Genomic DNA, 20,218 nt, shown 5'->3' on the forward strand with positions numbered 1-20,218 from the left:
GTTTGTCTCTCCATTGCAGCAACTTTCTTGGGCAATGTTAATGCTTGTCAACTGAAGTCTGTGGAATTCAATTCCTTACACTAATACTTTGGCATATGGGTCTAGAGAGATAAGGATGAGCTTTCCTGGCTTAGCCCCTGTATTTGTTATCTATTGCTAAATAACAGATTAACACAAATTTAGTAGCTTAGAACAATACATGTTAATCTAATAGTTACTATATTAGGGGTCCAGACATGGCTTAGCTTGGTCTATGTCTTCAGTATCTTTTGTAAAGATGAAATCAATTGTTGACCAAGGTTGAGTCTCATCTGAATGCCATACTGAGGAAGAATAGCTGTCAAGCCTTCATGGATGTGAACAGAATTGCAGTTTCTCAAGGGCCATTGGAATGAGGATGTCAGTTTCTAGTAGGCTACTGGCTGGAGGACGCACTCCAATATGGACACCACTTAATGTGAGCCTCTGCAACCTGGAGGTTGACTTTATCAATCGCAACAAACAAGAGAGTAGTTTTCAGGTTTAAAGGTTTCAAAGTAATGACAATATTTCTTAAAACATCTTTAATTTGTGATATGGTAACTAGTTTCCTTATCACTATAACTATGATATTACCTAATTCACAGAATTGTTTTGTAGGAAAAAATGAGCAGTATAAAATACTAAAATACTAGATGAATATATGGATGCTATTACTGTCATTAGTCACCATTTTTGATAAAAGAATATTTTCAGGCAAGGATGGGGACAGTGTGTCGATAAACATAGGGAAATTAATACAAAAAAAGGTAAAATGCATCTTCAGGTTATCTGTATATGTTTTGAGATATGTCTAGGAATTTGTTCTTATTCAGGTATGGTGTGGCCAACAAACCAAGAGACAACTATCATTGAAAAGATAGATTGTTGCTCATAGTTCCACAGAGAAGAGGGTGCCCCACCACACAGAGCCACATGGTCAAGCACCAGGGTAGGTCAGAAGGTAACAGAAAAGAGGATATTTAAGGACAGCAGCCTTTTTGTGATTTCCTTAGAACGAATGGATGAAGGTGAGCTGAGAAGGTCCAATATTGGACAAGTTTCAAGAGTTCCGGCAAACTCTGGGTTGTCAGGGGTTGTCCCTGTTTGTCCAGTACCTGACCATGAGGTGATTTAGGGTAGGGGATAGTGTTCAGCACTGCAGGAGCCTGATAAAAGGAAGATAAAAGGAAGATAAAAGGAGGTGGGTTGGGGTATGGACTCAATTTGAGTATCAAACACTGACTCACGGGCAAATTGTTTGCCATGTCTCTGAATTCACTAATTCTCGGAGGTTAAATCCTGCCCTGTATGTGCAGTGCCCTCAGATGTCAAGGAGCCATAAAATATAGAAAATAAAAAAAACATTATTACTCTGCCCTTTTATTCATGTGCTGTTCTCAAAACTTTGATGGTTTAATTTTAATGCAATAATATCAAGGATTTATATTCAGTTTGATGAGAATAGCAAAGTGGTTTAAACATGAAAGTCTGACTCCTTGGGTTTGAATACTAGTCTCACCACTATTCACCCCTAGAAGTCATTGTCCCTGTTTGTATAGTGGAAGTAATAATAGTTTTTACTTGATATATGTTTTAACATATTTTAACATTAGATACGATAATGTGTATAAACTAATTATCCCAGTATCTGGCACATAATGAATCTTCTACAGATACTAATTGTTATCTTATTGTCACTAATAATTCTATGATTTCCAAGCTCCAGGACTGCTGTTGAAATGTCTCCACATTCATATTTTTCTATCTTGCCACAGAACAATATAAATATAAAGTATGATGGGATTTTACTTGGAAACAATCAGAAAGGGAAAGTAAAAATAGAAGTTAAAAAGATATTATAAGAAGTATGTGGGCAAGGCTGAGAGACAAATATGAAAGTTAGATGGATGAATGTGGATGGCCACATTGGCTGGGACTTCTTTATGCACCTTACCTACTCATCCTTCTCCCCACTGGGTTTGGGACCGTGCATCCCATCATATGTCTGCATCTCTTAATCCTATCTGTGTGTCTCCTTCCAGATGTATGAATCCCATAGATTCTCAGCTCCTTAGTGATATCCAGACTGAGGACAGATGTGAAAAATCCAGATAATCATACTCTGCATCTCTAATTAGCATGTTAACTAGCAATTAACAGTGTGGAGGGCAGGAAATGTCATTAAATGCTGAACTGCTCTGTTCTGGGGATGGGTAAGACTTAGTTTTTAGATGAGACTCAGTTTTTCGTGTTTTGGTTTTCAGTGGGTTTAGTAAATCGGGTGATGGCATTTTTCCCCATCTGCTATAGTTTCCACTTTCTGAGGATGAGCAGAGTGCCAGATTCCTCAAGCTTCTGCATCCAGAATGCCAAGAGCATTACAATCAATTTGCCATTTGATTTCCACTGAAACTATTAAAACTGGGAAAGATTTAGTCCCTAATTGGCACTGCACTTGTGGATGCTTTTTTGGATATCTGGGCATTAGGACCTGCGACCCTTAAACCTCTCCTTTCTGTCCCCTACTCCTTCAAGCCATTTTAAACACTGTAACACTTAAACACATATCCCGTCTAACAGAGATTCACACTGTCTTCAGCTTTATTCCTTTTTATAATCGCTTTTTTATTTCCTCCTCCCTGTCCCAGGGCCCCATTCATATCCAGGTGGTATCGTGAATGAGGTGTGTGGTTGGAAAGCAGGAAAGAGAACTGTGACCGCCTGCTGGATAGACTTTTTTACCTGCTGCTCTTCTGATTATTTGTGCTGGGATGAGGCAGCTCTTAAAAAGATCTAAGATTAGGCTGTTCAGGGGGAACTGAACTGGGTATCTAGACAACACAGGAGAGAATCGATGAATTACCGACTGTACTTACCTCACCTCAGCAGCATACTTAGAAAGTCCAGTCTTTCAAAATGTATTGTATCTGGAAAGTCATTGTTTTCACCTGTCACAGTAGAGCAGAAGACCAACAGAGATTTTTGATCCTAAAGATGGTGTCTTCGTGGACTTTCTATCATATATCTGTTGACAGCCTGCTGTTGTACAATTTCCTTTCACTCCAGAGATTTCTCTGGTTATTACTTAGGAAGAGAAAAAAATTGTTTAGAAAAGTGAAGCACTCCTTCACTATCCCAGCTGCCCTTTAGGTAGGAGAGAAAAAGATTGGGCAAGACTGCTATTGAGGGAGGGCAGCAAGAGGAGACAGGTGGACACCGGTCCAGGTGGGCAGAGGTAGTATTGAAGAGTGAGTCTGACCTGCAGCCACTGGTACATAAATCCCAGATGGAAACCTCCACCACCCCTCAGCCCAAACATGGTGCCCGTGCTGAAATCTTAGTATGTGTTTGGTGACTCTTGGTCTTTTCCATTCTTATACAACAATTATGTGGCATCTGCATTACACTTCCAAAGCACATTTCTGGCAATAACATTCACTTTCTGGCATGCAAGTTTTCAAAAAGTTTACATTCTCTTACAAACCACCTGAACTCCTTAGTTTCATGCCCAAGATCCAACTCTAATTCGCATTAATACATTCCTTCCTTGTTTCCTTGATGCTTCTTTCTCTTCTGTGTTTTCTCTCCTTTCTCTCTCTCTCTCTCTCTCTTTTTATGGCTTCCTTTCTCTTCCTGTTTTTCTTGTTCTGTCTTGGAGGCTTAAAATACATTTTTAAAATATCTATATAACTGTTTAAGCCACATAAATGAAGAGATAGATGCTATCTCTAATCCCATTGTATAGATAAAAAGACTGACATTTAACAGGTTTAAATTCAATGTCTGATGTAAATCCAAAGTGAAGCTGTCACCAGTATTCCTACTAGATATTTATGTGTACCCTTAAGAGCCACATTTAAGGACTGATATTTAGTAGATAGTTGGACATACATACCTTGATTTCAAAGGAAATGTTTAAGGTACAAATATAAACTCTAGAGCTAACCATGGAAAAGGAAGGCATCAAGTATAATTAGTGTGGACAGAAAATAAAGGAGATATTAAACCCAGGTGTCAGAATGCTGCTTTTTGAAATTTGGATCTATTTCTTAACCAGTAGTGTAACTTCTGATGTGGTACTTACTTCACTAAAATTTAAACTGTGAGAGCCAACACGTTATAATTCTTAAGAACATAGGTTTCAAGCTTCACATCATCGTCACCACGATGTAAAGATGAACAAGTTATTAAAATTTCCTAAATATTATTTTCCTCATCCACAAAGTGGAAAAGACTACTTATAGTTACATCAGAAGGTTATTTTGAATTTTTATATATACTAATGTTTCAAAAAATATTTAGTGAATTTATGGCATCTAGTAAGTCTTGTACAAGTTTTAGACTTTTTATGCTTTCTAAAATGTAGTTGGTAATAGTACCTTCTCCATACTCTTAAGAATTAAATGAGATAAAATGCATATAACTACTAAAGAAATATTAACTTTTATATAAAATCTTTAATCATCCAGGTGATCACACTATGCATAATAGATACACTTTAAACATTATATTCTTTTACATAAAAATACATAGCTGTGGGCAGCCTGGGTAGCTCAGCGGTTTAGCGCTGGCTTCAGCCCAGGGTGTGATCCTGGAGACCTGGGATCGAGTTCCACATCAGGCTCCCTCCATGGAGCCTGCTCCTCCCTCTGCCTGTGTCTCTTCCTCTCTCTCTTTGTCTCTCTATGAATAAATAAATAAAATATTTAAAAAAATACATAGCTGTAGTTTTGTGTAGATGAATATTTAATTGTTTTCTTCTTTCAAAATATTCTTTTTATAACTCCTAAAAGGGGTATATACATGGCTTAAATACAAAGCACATAGTTTTTTAAAGCACGCATTTTTAATATCTTTTTACCTTGCTGTGAACTTCAGTACATGTTTATTTTCTTGATTCTTTCAATAGAATCACTCAGATATTGGAATTAAGTTTGTTCTAGTTGATGCATTATTCATTGAAAATGTCCAATATGTGATAAAATATTGAATTTAAAATATTGTAGACCTTTCACTTTTCCTTTTATATATCCAACATTTTTAGAAATAAATATATTTTCCTATAAGTGGTCTCCATTGCCAGGTTACAGATCTGGTTACATTAAATGCTACCCTTCTACAGACTTAAACCTGGTGGTTATAACAATCTTTTCACAAATTGGATAAATGTTTAACTTCTAAACACTTTGGATGTCTTCTCTAAATGTCTTCAAAGTGTATTCTCAATGTTTTTAGTTGGTGTATTTTGTTTTCATTGGAAAGCATTTTCCCTGCAAAGATTTTTTTTTTTTTTAAATCCAAACTGTGACTAAAGTCATTAGCCTTAATGGCTCTTACTGGCCTTCCGACCACAGAACAATATCTCTTTACAACTGACAAGGGAAACTATGTAGTTGTCTAGAGACATATCTGAGTTTTCATTACTCAATACTAACCTAAATGCATAGTCTCAGAGTAAAACTCGAGGAAATTTGATTATATTCCTGAATAGTTAACATTGTAATCAAAGGCTGCCAAGAAATTCCAGGGAGATTTTCAAAGAAATACCTTGAAGTGAACAGTACTTTTAAGCAGTACCACTCCATGGATTAGACCAGAGAGTGTGGGCAGGGGGTTGGGGTGACTGGATGATGGGCACTAAGGGGGGCACTTGATGGGATGAGCACTGGGTGTTATGCTATATGTTGGCAAATTGAACTCCAATAAAAACATTAAAAATATAATATAATATAATATAATATAATATAATATAATATAATTTCAAAAAACAAACAAACAAACCAGAGAGTGCCTAATTTCTTTGCAGTTTGAAAAGTATGAGCAGTTCTCCCCTAGCCTAGGCATAGATTGTCAGTGAAGGAATTCACTGGAAGGATATAGGAAGCCAGAGGGGAATTAAAAATATTGGAAATCTAGAGAAAACTGTGATTGCTGCTTTTGTCTACATCTAGGTCTTCCTTGGCAGAGTTAAGAGGCAAATCTGATTCTGCAAATTTACCAATACTTCTAAGAAACAGAGCAGCTGTTGGATTTAAGATACGAACTCTTCCAAAATGTCTGGTGTGGGGTCCTAATACTCCACAGAAGGAATTAGTAAAGAAAAAATAGATTTTCTTTACTATCCACATTTTCTCCCCCAAAGTAGCTTTTGAAAATATGAGTAATAAATGGACTGTGAAAGTTATTGATAAAATATCAGAAGTAATAGAAAGTGGGGAGAGTTTTAGAATAATGGCAAATAAAATTGGATGGGCATATATGGGTTCTCTTGAAGGCAACACTTGGAGAGATAAAAGAGTATAATGGAAAGACCATAGCACAAGGGAAAATCTCTATTTTTGACTCTGTCATTAAGCCAGCTGTATGACACATTTAAACTTTAGTTCCACAGTGGCTTATCTAAAATCAAGATGATTATTAAATGTAGTTCCAACTGTGCTCCTGAAACTTTCAGGGTTAGAGAATATGATTCTGAGGAGATCAGAGTAGGTTAACATTCTGGAAATGGAGGTCACATTTTATTTTTCTACCCATAATATCCCCTTTATAACTGTTATAACTCAAATGAGCAACAGTTTATTAAAGAACTCTTTTTCTCATATTATAATGTCCTCCACAGTGGAAGCATTCCCTTTATTAACATAGCGCCTAGAATATACCAAATGTCCAAAAAAACCACTCCATCTTTACGATATATCATAGTTTAGAATTTAGTGCAAACTAAAATATGTGTACTCATTCCATATACATTTATGCAAAATGCCAAGTGAATTTTCAATCAATATAGATTCTGCAAGATATTGAAGGCAGGATTTACTAAATTGGTAATTATAATAATAGTAATAATTATAATGGCAAGAAATAACAGTTGATAGTTATACTTTTATAATATTCCAAACACTAAACTGTTTTATAAGACTAACTTGTCTCTCAAAATAAACTTAGGTTGTTATATTATATATATATATATATATATATATATATATATATATATATACACACACACACTTTTTATTTCTATTTCAAGAAACAAGCTTAGATAAGTAAAATTCCTTCTCCAAGATTACACAGCTAGGAAGTGGTGATACCAAAATATGAACCAGGGTATATGTTTCTAAACCAATGATGTCACCCATATCCCAATTTATCTAATCTACTGGCCTGGTTTAACTAAGAATTTTAATGAATAGGAAACCATTTAGTGTTATATTACATATATATACTTTTTCTTTATTTTTACATATATAGAAACTTTCTAATTTAGGATTACCATACTTATTATCTCTAATTAAACAAATAAAGGTAGCCGGAATTGGACTAATTAATCTAGTGAATGGGACACCTGGGTGGCTCAGCAGTTGAGCATCTGCCTTCACACAGAGCCATGATCCCGGAGTTCTGGGATTGAGTTCCATATCCGGCTCCCTGCATGGAGCCTGCTTCTCCCTCTGCCTGTGTCTCTGACTCTCTTTCTGTCTGTGTCTCTTATGAATAAATAAATAAAATCTTAAAAAATAAAATAATCTAGTGAAACTTGCAGATATATATTTATATATATTTATTATATATATTTATTATATATATATCTTTTTATTTTTAAGAGATGGGGAGAGGGAGAGAGAATTCTAAGCATACTCCATGCTTAGCATGGAGCCAACTGTGGGGCTCGATCCCACAACCCTGAGATTATGACTTAAACTGAAATCAAGTCAGACCCTTAACTGGCTGAACCACCCAGGCGCCCATTTGCAGTTTTATTTTCAATCAGTGATTCTGATAACATAGATTTTCATCTCCTTCTGACAAGTTCAATGACTGAATTTTTGAAAATAGTCTTTAGCTGTGTTTTAGATATTGGCATACTAATTGTTGCTGCATGAAGCTACTATATAGTTTCTGAACACTTACTATGCTAAGTACTTTAAATTTATAGTGTCACTTAATCTAATAAAAAACCTAGGTGATAAATATAATTATTCTTCTGATGATGACTATGCTGAGTCTCAGAGAAGAAAATTAAATTTTGCAAGGTTGCCCAGTTGATAGAAAACTGAGGTACCTCAGCTTCAAACTCATTAATTTTTATTTCTAAAGTTAATTTTCCTTTCTACATATGAAATATCTTTTAAAAACCTCATACATGTAGTTAGTTGTATAAGTAGTATATTAATTGAGTTGTGGTTAAATAGAAGACATATTTAATGGTCCCAATTTATGTCCATAAATAGATGTTCCATAGGTGGTGGAAAACGTCTGCCATATGTTGCTAAAGATCATGTTCATGATGTTTATATATTATTATTATTATTATTATTATTATTATTATTATTACTATTATTTTTGCTTGAGTGATTAATTCCTGAGAGGGTTGTTGACAATATTGATACTCATCCAAACTAATACAGACTCCTTAATTATCTTCAAATATCTCAAATTGTGGTGATTTCACTACCAAATGTTTTGATTCATTTTTTATTTAGCCACATAGGTATTGTTCATAGATTATGAGCTCCCATAATATAAGAAATACAATTATATGACTAGTTTTAAAAGCTACTTACATAGTACTCCATGAAAATAATTTATCATTTTTTCTTAATTCTTCTTCTCTAATCTTTCTTGGTTGACAATTTCTTATAATTCAGTTATCTTTTGAAATGCCTCAGATAATTTTAATGACTGTCCAGTCTTATGATTATTCATTCAAAACTCTACTACATCATTCTACTTGAAAGAAAGAAGAAAGAGAAAGAAAGAAAAAGAAAGAAAGAAAGAAAGAAAGATAGAAAGAAAAAAAGAAAGAAAGATAAGAGAGAGGGAGAGAGAGAGAGAAAGAAAGGAAATCAATTTTTTTTTTCCTGAGGACTTATTGTTATCAAATTATTGTGCTTTGCTTTATTTTGTTGGTTTTTACCTGTCTCCTTCCTTTTTAATTTTTTTTAGATTTTTTAAAAAATCATTTATCTATTTGAGACAGAGAGAGACAGCACAAGCAAGGAGAAGAGTCAGAGGGAGAGGGAGAAGCAGACTCTCCACTGAGAAGGGACCCCAACAAGGATAAATCCCAGGACCCTGGAATCATGCCCTGAGCCAGAGGCAGATGCTTAACTCACTGAACCACCCAGGCATCCTGTTATTTCTCTCCTTACACTAGAAGATAAACTATGTCAGAACAGAGACTTTGTCATTCTGTTCATCTTGGTGGCCCTAGAATCTGGAGCAATGACCGACCACAAAAGTGTTCAATAAATTTTTATAAGGCAAAAAATGATGAATAATACTAATAAATCCAATTTTTTTCAGATTTTATTTCAAATTTTAAGGGGAAAATATAGTTTTGTATTTAATTATTTAATTTTAATGATTCCAAGACACATCCTGATTCATCATCACCTTCCTTTTTCCTTTGTATTTCTATTTCTTCCATTTATTTTGTGCTTTTTTTTTTTTTGGCCTTTTTTCCGATTTATGTCTTTCATTTTTCTTTTTCCCATTTTTATGGCAATGGTGGATTTTTCTGAGGTTGGCTGATTAAACTCATTGTCATTTCTAATGCCTGTCAGTGGACTTTGCAAAGGAAGAAATTAAAATGGCAAATTCAATAGCTCAAGGTCAGATATTAATGTTCATTCATATGTATAGGCACTGTAGATGCAAATGATGGTGTTGGGTTTTTCTGAGAGTATCATCGTGGAGCTTTTATTGTTTTGTTATTATGAAGATAAGTCATCATAGGGATCAACCTACTCTTTGCATTCACTTTAATAAGTTTCTTTATTGTTGCCCAGAAATGTGCATCAGCATAGAATGTAAGCCACTGCTCCCTTAATCTTCCATTCAGGAAATGAGTGTTCCTCAATGAAATATTAATACCTTTTCCTTTCAGCCCTAAAGATAGGGCCTATTTTTATCAATTGGCCCCTTCTGATTACTGCTAATAATGAAAGAGTCTGTTTATTAAAATAAAAAAGACTTGCAAGTAGGGGTTCTGGTTATTAGTAACATGCCAGCATTGTATTTGACATTGTTTTGATTGGTAGAGAAAACATAAAGTAGGATAAAGAAACAACAAATTACAACACAAAAGCAGTGTGTGTGCTAAGACTAAAGTCCAGGACAATTCAACAGAAATTGATGATACATTTAGTCTGACTCCTGAAAACTAAGTGAGATTGTGTCTAGCTATGCCTAGATTGACATAAATTCTGCTTATGCGTATGAATAAATTTCCATAACAATAAATGTTTCAAGTTATGTGGTTACTAATCATAGAGAACTTCTCATTAGCATATAAGATCCTGTCATTAGCAAATTCATTCGTTCAATAGACAGCTATTAATCGCTTATAACAACAACACAATAGGCCATGTTTTAAGCTCTAGAAATATGATGGTAAACTATCCCAAACTCCTGTCCTCGTGGAAGAAGGAAGATGTAATAAAAATGAAAACAAAAATATCATCACTTCAGAGTGCAATAATGGCTTTGCAAAATGAGTATACATGGTGGGTGCTGTTAGAGCTATTTTAGTTACAATGGTCAGGACAAGCTTGTGTGAAGAGGTGACCTTTGAGAACAGATATGAATAATAAGGTAGCTATGCACACCACCAGAGAACAGCATCTGCAGTGAAGGGAATAAGGTACAATGGAAGTGGTATTCCTGGAATAGAAAGAAGACACACATGGCTGGAGTATCTAGATTGCCAAGGGGAAAATAATAAGAATTGAAGCTGATGGGTAAGTAGGCACCAGGCTATGTTGACCCCTGTAGAATAATATTTTAAAAGGTGAATTTTATCATAACTTTAAAACAAGTTAGCGGAATATTTTAATCATGAGAATGAAATGATTTTATGTACTTTTGAAGTTTTGTTTTTTTATTTTTATTTATTTTTTAAAAGATGTTATATATTTATTTGAGACACAGAGAAAGCTAGAGAGATCACAGAGGGAGAGGGAGAGGCCGACTTTCCTCTGAGAAGAGAGCTCCATTCAAGACTCAATCCCAGGACTCTGAGCTCATGACCTGACCCGAAGGCAGATGCTTAACCAACTGAACCACCCAGGTGTCCCTGAAGTTTTATTTTAAGATCATGCTGCCTATTGTATGGAGAGTGGACTATAACATGATAAGTATAGAAGTGAATAGACCAGTTAAGAGGAGATATTGGTTGTGCAAGTGAAAAATAATGTTGATCTGGAGTGGTGGGAAGCAGTGTAAATGGTGAAAAGTGGTCAGATGGATAAGAACCAACCGAAATTAATGGTGGATGGCATGTGTGGAGGAAAATGAAAGTAATCAAGAATGACCATAGCCATTACAAAGTAAGAAGACTGATACAGATTTAAATTATATAGCTTAAATTCCTTAGAAATAAATTTGTTGTGTACCTTGTTTTAGGTATTATATATTTTCTTTAAATATTGGTGACCATTGAAACTTGTTTTCTGTGACCCCAGGGATAGATCCTGATGAATACTGTGTGTATTGATTTTTGAAGACAATTTGAAAATATATGGCAGCCCAACTTTTTGTATCCTGTTTTCCATATGTATGTCTATATATATGTACATATATAGAGATTAAGTCTTGAGTAGCTTTTGAGGGTTTTTACCAAAACCCCTTATGTTGAGAATTAATGATAAATGCAAAATATCGAAGAATTATCAGCCTAAATGATTGGTAACAGTTCTGTAATTTTATGTGACATTTTATTTTATAGTGATAAAAGGAAACATACTGGAGCACTGGAAAAAATCAATAATAAACATTAATCGAAGGGCTCTGTAAAAAAAGAGGCTAAGATGTGCTTTTTAAAGTTCATTTATCAGAGGACAAAGAGAAAAAGATTTTATCTTACATAGTAATCTGTGTGGAACATTTCTAATGGGACTAATTCACAGATGATAACACTTGTCCATAATGGTCTGGCTCACTTAAAAAATGACTGACTACATAGTAGGTCCTAACATTTAATGTTTGCATTACACAGTTTTTCCAAGGGCCTATATGTCTCCAGATAATCTTGGAATTTACCTGAGTATTGTCTTATGCTTGTGCAACTGATATTGCCTGATTTTCATTTCCTTTCAATTGTGATAATAATTCACTTTTCTGGAATGAAGTAATATTTTATTTCCCCATTGGTGTTAATAAGAGCAAATCTTTGCAAGAAGCATATTTTGATTAAAGATTCAGCTCTTTGCAGCCCATCTTCATTTTAAAATTCAATGTTGTTAATCTACAATTCTTCCCTGTGGTATTTTTTATTACCACTACAAACTGGTATTCAAATCATTTTTTCTTAAACTGTGAAGACACATGGTGGTTTTAATAAATGGATTTTTTAAAGTGTGTTAATCTTTACAATGTACAATGAAACACAGTTTTTCTATAACTACTTCATTCCTTGTATATTATATTATGCTAATAGCAAGAGTTAGACAAACTCATTTGTATAAATCTAGATTCATATAATTATTTTATATAAAGTATGAGTATCTCCATGTTGATATAATGCCAATTATATCAGCAATGAAAAGTCTATGAGGGAAAACCTCAAAATCTCTACAGTAAAACTAATTTGTTTTTAGTATAAGAGCAAAATAGTATTTGTAGACATTTCTTTTTTAATAAAAATTCAGATGAAGCAGATATGTTCTCATATGTCTCCTCTTGCATCTGAAATACAGCTTGGCTTAAATCAAAGGAATGGGAAAGGTAATCCAGCTAATTAGCATAAAGGTAGATTTTAACTGTCCAATTTTCAGGAAATGCAATAAGGAGATCTGGAGATAATCCATAATAACAAGGATTAGCTGGGGCTCCTGAGTGGCTCAGTCAGTTAAGCTGATGCCTTTCAGTTTTGGCTCAGGTCATGATCTTAGGGTCCTCAGATCTAGCCCTGCTTGGGTTCCATGCTCAGCGTGGAGTCTGCTTGATATTCTCTCTCTCTCACACCCTCTGTCCGTCCCCCTGGCTTGCATACATTCTCTTAAAAATAAATAAACCAATAATATATTTATAATAAGGATTAGCCAATGATTAGCCATCATAATTCACCTCAAGCTAAAAATATCACATGTCCTTATTAAGGCTGAACAAATGTAATGCATGGAGATATGCTTACATTCAAGTAATTCCTGCATAAGATTTTTAAGAAAGCTTTTACATATAGTAGAGCAAATGAAAAGTCATCTGAACTTCTGTTGTCATCTAGTGTCTCAGAGATATGATCTACTCCAGTGTAGCTTTCCCTCAATTATTATGCAAGTAGTGTGTACTAAACTCTGTGGTAGGTGTTGGAAATACAAAAGTGAACTAGATGGGAATATTTCTAGCCCTCATGGATTTTACATTTTAGTGCACTAGGAAAAGGAAACATGTAACCAATTAAAAATAAAAATGGTAAAGGTTTCTAACTAGAAATGATAGAGATTAATATTGGCTAAGACTACTTGGGATAAATGTTCACAGAAGTTTGGTTTAAGGAAAAGATAGTTAATCTGAGCTCTTCAGGAAAAGAAGGAGCCAGACATGAATTGTTAAGTTCAATTCAGTAAAACATTTTATTAGAAAATAAAAGAATTTGTAAAATTAAAAGCAAAACAAAACAAGTTTCATTTGGTCTTAATTACTGTGAGATTCATTTGAAATGAACAGTTTAGAAGAATGTAAACTTATAATTTAGCATTCTTGCAAAAAATGTATATTCCATGTGAACTATTAAGCTAAGAGAAAAGTATGTTTACTGTTTTTAGCCAAATGCACTTGGCTAAGGGAGTCAAATAACTCTTTGTCTTTTCAGTGATTTCACTCTAGAAGTTAACAATGTCTAGGTGACACAGCAATCTGATATTAACACTTTGTGGTCAGTTTGACAAGGTGATATACTGTATTTTACACACAAAAAATTTTTTGAACCATTAGAGATGTCCACTTTTTATAAAATTAAGTTTGAAAATTTTTTCCTAGTTATAGAAATAATATAAATATTGTCAAACAATAAAAAGAAATAGGGAGAAGTGAAAACATCTTTTAGAAACTAATCCAGTGTCATTACTGTTAATAATTTATGTATGAGTATGCTGATTTATTCCTAGTAAAATATGAATATACTGATTTATTTTATAACCTACTACTATTCTCTTAAAAATATAATAATCCACACTTTTTTTTTTTTCAAGAGAGAGAGGGAGATAGGGGTAGGAGTAGTAGGGGGAGAAAGAGAGAGAGTATCTTAAGTAAGCTGCATGTCCAGCTTGCAGCTCGACATCATGACCTGACATCATGACCTGAGCGGATACAAAGAGTCGGTTGCTTAAAAGACTGAGCCACCCAAGCGTCCCAATTTAATAATCTACACTTTTATTTTTTTTTATTTTTTTAATTTTTATTTACTTGTGATAGGCACACAGTGAGAGAGAGAGAGAGGCAGAAACACAGGCAGAGGGAGAAGCAGGCTCCATGCACCGGGAGCCCGACATGGGATTCGATCCCGGGTCTCCAGGATCGCGCCCTGGGCCAAAGGCAGGCGCTAAACCGCTGCGCCACCCAGGGATCCCAACAATCTACACTTTTAAGTCAAGCTATATAATACATCACATTGTATCTGCACAATAATTTATTTATTTATCTATTAATCGTCATTTAGCTTTTTATATTTTTTAATGATTGTAAACAATGCAGCATTCAGGATTCTTGTTATATATAAAATTTTGGTATATATCAAATCATTCCTTCTGATAAATTTCTGGACACGATATTTTCATTCAAAACACCCCCATATTGTGTTTATATCTATGGCTAACTATCCTTTAGAAAGAAATATTTTTGTTCATTTATTTTTTAACCTAAAGAGAGTATTACTTTGTTTTTAACTAATTAATTAATCTATTTATTTACTTTGCCAATATTTGAAGTGAACTATGTACTTTTTAAAACTGTAATTAATTTTTAAAAAAAATATTGATGAGTAAGCTTAAATATCTTTACCTGGTCTGTCATGAATTACCTCCATATATCTTAAAGCATTTTTCTGTTGAGGTATTTCTTTGAATCAGGACAAATGAGGTTATGTGTAGTAATCCCAAAATCTCTTGATTTTAAAACAAGAAAACTTTATCTCTCTTTCATGTCACAAGGGGATGAACACATGACAGCATCCATTGGCCCTACTACAAATCTAAAAAAGGTCTCTAAACCCCACATTGTTTTCATAATGTAGTGATACAATATGAAACTCATAATTGTGAGGTTGCTAGGGAAGGGGAAGAGAAACCTGGGGTATTCCAAGACTGTTTTTTCAAGAATATGTTTAGAAGTGGTTTATATTTCACATGTCATTGGCCAGAAATAAGTCACTTGATCGTCAAATTTATCTCAAGGGAGGCTGAGAAAAATGTGATGAGGTATGTCTACACTGCAGTTGTGGTGTTTTTGGTTCTATGCTTGCAAGATCCATCCTGCCTAAAGATTAAAGAACTACTACTACTACTACTGATAATGATAATAATAAGTATTATTACTGTTAGCCTTATAATTTAATATTTTCTTACTCTTTCTACAAATCAAATGACTTCAGCATGTTCATTAAGAGAAGAACAATTCTGCAGATTTAGTTTTCCTACATACGAATGCAGTTATTTTAATACATTTCATCATAATAATATAAAATATATGTCAGTTCACCAGATTCCTTCTTATTAATTTAAAAACTAATGCCCTGTGGCATTGAAATTTGAGCTATACCAAGAGAATAATTTGACACCAATGAAAGTAGTAATTTGTCATTTGTTACAATTTTACTGGAAATGTGATAGTTTATTATGTGCTAACACCTTTCATTGGTGCTCATACTACCTAGGTGAATAAGGCAAAATTTCTGTCTCCTGTATTCATGTGTAGTACATTGAATGGTGGCACCTTAGAAAGAGATGTTCATGTTCTAATTCCCAGAATCTATGCATGTATCCATATTTTGAAAAGAAGGGTTTTTACAGATGTAATTAAGTGAACAATCTCCAAATGACACCATCTAGGATTATCAAGGTAGGGCCTAAATTTAATGACAAATGACTATAAGAGAAAGACAGAGGGAGATTTGACATAGACAGAAGAGGAGAATATAAACAGAGGAGGAGGGAATATTAAGAAAGAGTCAGAAATTGGAGCTAAGAAGCCATAAACCAAGGATCACCTGGAGTAACCAGTGCTGGAAAAGCCAAGGAAGGACTCTCCCCTTTAGAAGGAGTAGGGTCCTGCTAACACCTTGATTGTGTATTTTTGTCCTTGAAAATTGTTTGAGAACAATTTTCTGTCGCTTTAAGATATTAAGTTTGTGTTACTTTGTTGCAGCAGTCCTAGACAACGAAAATAGGCACAGTTCATATTCTCATAAAGCTCAGTGTGGTGAAGAATTCAGATATATGTATATATAGATATAGAGATAGAGATATAGAAATATATATGTATATAATATAACATTTATTGAAACTGGAAATATCACTGTGAAGCACTTTAAAAAAAGATTTATTTATTTGAGAGAGAGAGAGAGAGAGCATATGTGAGTGGAGGAGGGGCAGAGGGAGAGGCAGAGAGGGAATCTCAGGCTCCATACCCAGAGAGAAACTAACTATGGCGGGGCATCAACCTGGGATCCCAAGATCACCACCTGAGCCAAAACTAAGAGTCAGATATTTAACCAACTGCACCCACCCTGGTGCCCCTGTTTTTCTTAAATTACAATGAGTCGACAAGACAGTCAGTGCTGAGATTATTCATTAGCATTAAGAGATCCTTTGTTTTCGACCTCTTACTCTCACCTCTGTGTTCTCAGTGGTTGTAGATCCTTTATGATAGGCTTTTTGGATTCTTTTGTTGATAACCTCCATGTGAATCCTTGTTACTTGTTCTCTTTGTGTTTTAGTCTCTGCCATTTCTTAAGTATATTTTACTTATTTATTTATTTGAGAGAGAGAGAGAGAGAGCATGAGACAGCGAGAAGAGAGCATGAGCAGGGCAGAGGGAGAGGAAGGAGCAGACTCCCCACTGAGATGGAAGACTGATGTGGGGCTTGATCTCAAGACCTCAGGTTCATGACTTGGGCTGAAGGCAGATGCTTAACCAACTGAGACACCCAGGAGCCCCTGTCTGTACCATTTGTTACATGTGCACACATGCACACACAGTACCTTGTGAAATATATAAAGCAGTTAGTGCAGTGCCTTGCGCATAATAAAAGCTTAATGGAAGAGTTTTGTAAAAATATGGTTAGTGAATATTATTTATACAATGTAAACATATTTGAAGTGTGTGACATTTTTAAAGTGATATAAATTGTTTCGCTTGTGAATTTAAGTACAGTTTCAGCCTCCACTTAATCTCCACAATGGATAAATTTCTTGGACTTCTTGTTTGTGGCTTGTATCTTTTTCCAGATATGATCAATAAATGACTCAAAGTGATGGGACTTCTTTTAACGAAGTTTGAAAAACTGCAGAAATTTTCAAGGAACTTGATTTTGATGCACAAAGTTGATGAAAAACTACTCTGCAGGAAACTCAATTTCAAGATGTAAAAGTGTTGCTAGGCTTATTGATTTGATCGGTATCTTCACCCTGGGATGCCACTTTCTTAATAAACTTTCTACTTTGTTTCTCTGTGTATGGAAGAAACAGAAAAAAATAAAGAATTCATTTTATAAGTTTAATAATATAATATTACTCAAATTATAGCAAGTTGTTAACTTAATGAACCCTTTAAGAAGGTGAAGAGGTAATAAGTTGTCAACTTGATATTAACTAACATAGTAGTAATGATAAGTAAAAGGAGATAAAACATGTTCAATTAGAATAAAACCTAATGCAAGTCAATACTCGAAAGAAGATATTGTTTTAATACAGTATTTAGTATTTAATACAGTATTTAATACAGTATTTAGTACAGTATTTAATATTTACTTATTTATTTAGTATTATTTATATATTAATACAGAATTTAGTACAGTATTTAGTATTTAATACAGTATTTACATAATATTTTATTTAACCTACCTGATTTCATAGAGAGCTTGCTTGACAGTTCAACAAATTGCATGAACAAGATCTGGCTCTACCTAGATTTTGAGTCATTGCATATCAAATATTCAGGAACTCTGTGAAAACGTCTATCACAACACTTCAGGATGTTCTTAAGCCCTTAGGAGTCTCCTGTGTAACTTAATAGTGGAGTGGGTAGAAATTTTAATATCCATAAACTTGGGATGAGTGCAGGGCAAAATATTACCTTCAAAAATAGGGCCAAAAGAAATGGATTCTCCTTCATAGTAAGCAGCCAGGGGAATGGATCTCAGAACATTAGTTTTAATAAGAAGTAAGTGATGAAGGATAAAAATTCCTGGTCACTGTCTTGCCTGGTGTTACTTTAAGTAGAATGAAGGCAGCTCTAGGGCACAATAAGACAAAGTTGCAAAAGGAAAGTAGTAGTGAAACCAAAGTCACAGTTAATCCATATCTTTGGTCTAATAGTTCTGCTTCAATGTACCCTTATGCTTAGTATAAATGACTGTTCTTTTCCAGGTCACAATTTTCATACGGTATGCTAATTCACAGTATTAAACTCTTCCTCCCTTCCTTCCTCCCTTCCTCCCTTCCTCCCTTCCTTCCTTCCTTCCTTCCTTCCTTCCTTCCTTCCTTCCTTCCTTCCTTCCTTCCTTCTTACAACATATTTTTCAAGTACCCACAATGTGACTAGAAGGTCTTTGAGTAAATATCAGTGACACAAAGATAAGTAACACAGTCTTTGCTCTGAAGGAGCCTTTATTCTAGATCAGGAGACATATAAATACAAGTAAACAGATACTTTTTAATGGAATGTGGTCAAGATTAAAATGAAAGCCTGTTGAGAAAGCTAAGGTACCAGAACTGTGGGGTAGGTATTCTCACGGAAAAAAAGAATTCAGTGTCAAGGTAGGTGATCCTTATACAGTGATTTTCATACAAGGTTTTAATGCTTATACATGCTTTCCATTCTTTGGAAACTTATATGAAGAAATACATTGTAAAGGTGAATGGTTATATGTAACTGTAACTGTAGCAGAGCTAAAATGCTAACATTTAATTATTGGAAAACAAACAACCCAAAGGGACTTAGTAGAGTGTTCTATAAGCTTTAAAGTACATTACCACTGAATAAACAATGGGAGTTCCTAAACTGAAGTGAAATATTAAAGGACTTAATATTCAAAATACATTTTTCATTTTATTTTTCCTATTTCATTGGTTCAATACTCAAAGTAAAATTTTTATTTAATAATAGTCAAACATAATGAGAAAAAAATCAAAGAGAAATATATTCTAAAGTCTATAGTATGCTAAATTGGAAATTTTTATCTTAAAATAAAACAATAATCCATTGTAGAAATAACTGCAATGTAGAATGAAAAATTATTAATGATTTGTTTAGCAAGTAAAATAGTCAATCCTCTGGTCTCATCGGATGATAGTGTTTATTCCAAAATAATCATTGTCATTCCCTAATATCTTTTGAAAATAAAATGGAGTTATGGTAAGATGCTAATAACTGAGCTAAAGCTTACATTCTTCTTAAGATAAAAACCAGCCAAACAAAGCAAAACAAGAAAAAGTGTTGTGTTTAAAATATACTTGTCCAGAGTCCCATGTATTTAATTTGTATAATGAATGATATCAATTTTTTCTAAAATATATTGGGGAGATGTTACGAGAGGATATTTATGATGTATCCCTTGCATGCAGCAGGTGCTCTGTGAATGCAGGAAGCTGATCCTCCTAAACTCCTACTGATTTAGATAGCCACACGTGCCATTCCAATGTTTTCCATAAGTATGGTATGTTTTGCTCGTCCTAATAAATAATGGCTTTGTACAGTCGTTGTAAAGGATGTAACGAGTAATTATGTTTAGTTATTATTAATATTTTGTATTTTCACACTTCATTATTCATTTTTATACCTCTTTACCTATAGTTAAGGTAATTATTTAATAATAATCATTTGCAGAGGCTAGTTGGGAGAGTGTCATCCACTAAGACATATCGGCTGGATTTGACTTATTAGCTTGCTGTCACTATGCAGGCCAATGAAAATGAGGCAAGTATCTGTTAAAGAGTTTCAGAACAAGACTTTTTTCTAGTAAAATTTAAGCCTGCTAATCTTA

This window comes from Canis aureus, chromosome 28 (assembly GCF_053574225.1).
Source record: "Canis aureus isolate CA01 chromosome 28, VMU_Caureus_v.1.0, whole genome shotgun sequence".
Lineage (NCBI taxonomy): Eukaryota > Metazoa > Chordata > Mammalia > Carnivora > Canidae > Canis > Canis aureus.